The sequence below is a fragment of the Tenrec ecaudatus genome, chromosome 1 (assembly GCF_050624435.1).
Source record: "Tenrec ecaudatus isolate mTenEca1 chromosome 1, mTenEca1.hap1, whole genome shotgun sequence".
NCBI lineage: Eukaryota > Metazoa > Chordata > Mammalia > Afrosoricida > Tenrecidae > Tenrec > Tenrec ecaudatus.
The window spans coordinates 26,364,614-26,369,567 of NC_134530.1; positions in this window are offsets into that span (position 1 = coordinate 26,364,614).

The window sequence follows — 4,954 nt, forward strand, 5'->3', positions numbered from 1 at the left end:
GTGCTACCAGGAGTCTGCAGGTAGAAAGGTAGGAGCAGGTGTATCTTACTCTGAGAGTGCATCTCCTTTACATCCGTTACGAAGGAACATATGATTGATGTGAAGAAATGCCGGCATTCTGAACTATCCTTGCATGCCTGTGTGCATCCTTGCATTCCTTGTTCTTTGAAAGCCCTCTTGGCTTTCTGCCTGCTGGCATTTTGATAGGACTTTGGAATTGACCATCATCCATGCATTGGCGGGTGGTTTTTTGATTGAGACTAGGCTTGCTTAAAAAAAGAACCTGGAAGCCTTTCTGTTTCTTGCTTCTTTTTATTCCTCATGACTAGAAAGGAGTTTAACGCAATTGAGAGTTGACTGTGTATAAAGAAGGCTGGTAATTTTCCCTTGAAGCTATTTGGAACGGGGCCTGCTGTGGGGGCAGTTCTTTGAGGACATCCTCTATCCTTCCTGCCGTAATTGTTAGGCACAGGTTAAAAAAAAATCTATTCAAGTCAACTTAGTTAAATGAGCTGTTCCTAGGAAAGAACCTATTTTATCCAGGCCTTCAAGTTCATTTACAGCCAGTGCCGGAAAAGCAGTTTGTTTTATTCTGTGGGGTTCTCAGTACCTGGTGTTTGGGCAGCATCACATAAAACACTTGGTGTCTTCCCGGTTTGTCATTGTTCTCAGTGAACTGTTGGCTCATCAATTTTATTATTTTATTTTGGTGGCCGCTGTGGAACAAACCCCAGCAGGATGTGCGCCCCTCAGCGGTCTCTCCATGGGCAGCTCATGCTGACGACCTTCTTCCAGCGGTGCAACTGCCCTCCCCACCCCCACCCCCATCCTGGGTGCTCCTCCCCAGGGATTCTAGACTCTCTACCACTTGAGCTTCCTGCGCGATTCTTGGAGTGGCCTTTGTCAACTTGATCCCGTCTGGATCCTCTTCAAAAGAGCACCCTGCTCCTTCTCCAACTAGTCTCAGCTCACGTACTTTGAACGCATTGTCAAGAGAGACCCTGTCTCACTGCCATCGAGCTGATGGTGACTCAGATCAACCCTTCAGGACAGGGCGGAACTGCCCCTGTGGGTTTCGGAGACTAACTCATCACAGAGCCAAGGGGGCTGCCTGTCTCCTGAGGAGCAGCTGGTGGTTTCAAACTGCTGACCTTGCAGTTAGCAGCCCAATGCGTAACCACTAAGCCACCAGGACTCCTCCGTGAAGTAGCAGGGCTGTGAAAAGGAGGCAGGCCCTGGACAAGATGGATTAGCACAGTGGCTCCAGCAATGGGCTCCTTCCAACAGCAGAACCATTGTGAAGAAGCTCAAGGAGCGGGTGGTGTTTGGCTCTGCTGTGAATGGGATGGCTATACGTGGGCACTCCTAACAAAAACATGTTGGGTTTTAAGGAGACTCCAGGAGATATTTCCGGTCAGCTATTTTATTTTCAGCCTTTTTGTGACCTGGAGGACATACCGGTATTACGATCCATCCATCTAACATCTTCAGTCTCAGGTTTCTGGGGAAGCGCCTTATCCCAGTTGCAGTGTGTGCTGCCACCTGGCGGGGTTTTGTATAACAGCACCAATCGGAGGAAGCTGGCCTCATCCCATCAATCCTAAACCCAGAATCCGATTGGAGCCTCATATGAATGTATCAACTAGTTGATACATAATTGTATCATATGTCTATTCCCTCTACCTGGCTTTCAGCATGCCTTCCCTTCCCGAAAACACACAGTATCAGAAAAAAAGTCAAACAGAAAAGAGTGGGGCCACTGAAGGGTTAAAGAGCTAGGTTTAGGATTTAACTATCCGTTCTCAGATTTTTTTCTGTCCCTCACTCATTGATTTCTTCCTTTACCTAGGCCTTCCAATTATTTTAATTTTTTTCTCATTAAAAAATTGGTAACCATATTGTTTTGAAATTGCCGATGGCAACATTTGTTCTTGTCCACTTGATATAATGGATGTACGGATTGTTCTATGTAAGAGCCCCAGTAAAATGATTTTAAAAGTGGTCGCTATATAGACGGCCCCACACTTCCCAGTTCAACAAGCCGGGTGTGTCCAGCTCATGCCCCTCACTGGGCTCATCCTGTGTTCATTCATCACTAGGAGCCCCTGCTGAATCTCCCCTCAGCCCTCGCAGAAGCCCAGCTGGCCCCAAGCGTCTTCCTTTCCTTCGAGGCTCTAACTTCTCTAGTTGGACATGTGCTTTGTGCTCGTTCTTATGGCTTTGCTGTCTGTCTGTCCATCGGTATCGAAGGCGTTGGCGGTCCCACCGGGCACTGCTTCAGCTGTGCACACAGAGCTTGTCCCTCGGGTTTCCCCACAGCCCGCGGTTCCATATTGGGTACCCTTGAAGCCAGCAGCTGTTACCAGCACCGTTTTCCTGGCTCCCACATCGTAAGGTGTTTGAAAATAGAAGCCAGGAACTTGAACACATGAAGTCACGGCTTTTTGGCGTGTGGTCGGATGTTTTCCATTCCGATTTTCGCTTGTAGGTCCCAGCTCTTCTTGGTAGCCCATGGCCAGCAGTCGTGTGGGGGACAGCTGTGTCCCCTCCTCCGGGAGCAAAGCTTGGTTTCCACCCTGCAGATGAAAGTCCTATTCCCGGGGTCCCTTTGAGAGTCCGCCGGGTTTTGCCCACTTGCTCTGTCAGGGAGGGGTGGGGCGAGCTGGCGTCAGCCATCTCTCCCGGGTACCTGGAGGGTGGGGGTGGTGGTGGTGGTTGTGGGACGGTCCCCTCCTGACACAGGTTGAGGTGGATGGGGAAGGTGCTGTGATGGAGCAGGGCTTGGCTTCAGAGGTGGGAGGATGGTCCTTTATGTAGGGAAGAACCTTCCCTGCCCCCCGCCACACACCTGGGTGTTATTTTGAGAAGCACTCCTGTCTGAGAGAGGACCGTAAGCGTTTGGGAAATCTTGGAAAAGTAGAACCTGCTTGAAGGCTCCCAATGGGAAGGCAGGGAGGAGGGAGCAACACCAGCTGCCCCATCCCTGGGTGCCTGGAGTCCAGCTGGTCCTAGGTGGTGCCAGGTGGGATACAGACAGAAGAGAGGGTGGGGCTGGGGAAGGAGGGGCTGCCCACACCTTCGGGCTGCCTCACCTGCTGCCTGTGTGGTGGCATCGCACTATGAAGGGTGGCGGGTGGGTGGGGTGAGAGGGCTGTGGCCCCCTCCCTGCCTCATGTTCTGAGGAGCGGGGCAGGGGGTGGGGTGGGTGGGTGGGTGTCTTCGTTTCCCCCTCGGCTGCCATAGCAAAATACCACCCCACCCCATAGATGGCTGTTAAGAACAGAAGGTTCTGGATGCTGGGAGTCTGACCTCAAGATGCCTGCCCTGTTGGTTCCTTCCAGGGACTCAGAGAGCAACTGTGCCGTGTCTCCTAGTTCCTGGGGCTGCAGCAGGCAGGCCTTGGCATTCCTGTGCTGGCGAGACTCGTCTTCCTCTGTCATCACTTGGCCACTGCCTTCCCCTGTCTGTGACTGTCTGTCCTTCTCTTTCACAAGGTGCCACTAGGAAGGCTTAGGATTAGGACCCTGAACTCTGAGAGCACCCCAGTTACCAGCTTCAAAGATCCTCTTTCCAAACAGGCCACAGGGGTGAGGAGTCCCACAGATGCTCTGGGGATGTGATTCAACCCAGGGAAGGTGGAGCTCTGTGAGGCCTGCACCCCACGGAAGCATGGGGAGCAGAGAGAAGGGCAGCGAAGACAGGCGCGAAGTGAAACTGGGGAAGAGGGAGCCCAAGACAGTCCAGCTGTGAGCGGGGAAGCTGCCCACAGCGGAAGCAGGGACCCTGGAGTGGGGGCTGGAGGAGGTGGTTGTAAACACCAGGTACGGCCGGGGGCGCAGCCTCCTGTGGAAATGAGCACTGTGGTTGTTAGGGGCACGTTTGGTCATCTCCTGCTCCCAGAGATCCCCCCGCTGGATGGCTTTAGCAGATTGATTTATTCTCTCCCAATTTTAGGAGGCTGGATGCGCATGTTCAGGCTGCCAGTACCATGGGGTGGGGGGTGGGGGTGGGGGATAGGGGGCGGGGATCTCATGCAGAGCTTTGAAACATTGTCAGATGCTGAAGGGGTTGTCTCAGGGAGTCTTGTGTGTCTGGACAACAAATAGATTTGTAGCTTGGCTGTGGGACTCTCCAGCCTGTTGCCTGACCTACCAAGTTTGGCTTTCTCACGGCCCATAGTCAAGGAGCCAACTCCTTATACAGATCTTTCTGTCTGTGTCTCCCTGGCCCAGCTCCTCCTGAGAACCCTAAGACCTTCTGGTCTGAGCCCCAGGCTGTCTTGTCACACCTGTGGGAAGACCCCCCTACCGCTTTATTTCAGTGGTAGTTACATAATCTATCAATTTGAGGGTCTTAAGAGGAAGGGGTGTAGTTTAGCCTGTCAATCAGGTCACAGCTGGATGACCTCATTTGGAGGCATGATGGAGATAAATAGCTCACTGGAGGCCGGACACACTCTCTCTCTGCCTTCCATTTCCTGCTGCTGAGACACCCAGAGAGCAGGAGCCGCCATGTGGAGACACGTGACAGCTTTGAGATGCATCCACCTCCACTGGATCCATAAGACTTTCCACCCACCGGCCTGTGATCTTCCTGCATTCGGCATCGTTGCATGTGCTGCCCGAGTCTGAAGAGGAATTTATAGACTAGTGTTTGACATATGGGCTAATGTCGGACTTAAGGACTTGCTCTGGACTGGGCCGGCATGTTTTCTTAATATGCAATTGTTCTTTGATATAAAGCTCTCTCTCTTTTTAAATAAACCTCTCTCTTACACAAATATGAGTGTCCCTGGATTTGTTACTCCAGTCTACCCAGACTGCCAACAACTTCCAAGGCAGAAAGGTGGGAGTCCGTTTGTCTAGTGCCCACTGCCCACATGGTTCAGGGTGGCTGATACACTCAGGGACTCTGGTGAAAAGGGCAGGGTGGTCCAGGACTGGCTGGGGAGGGG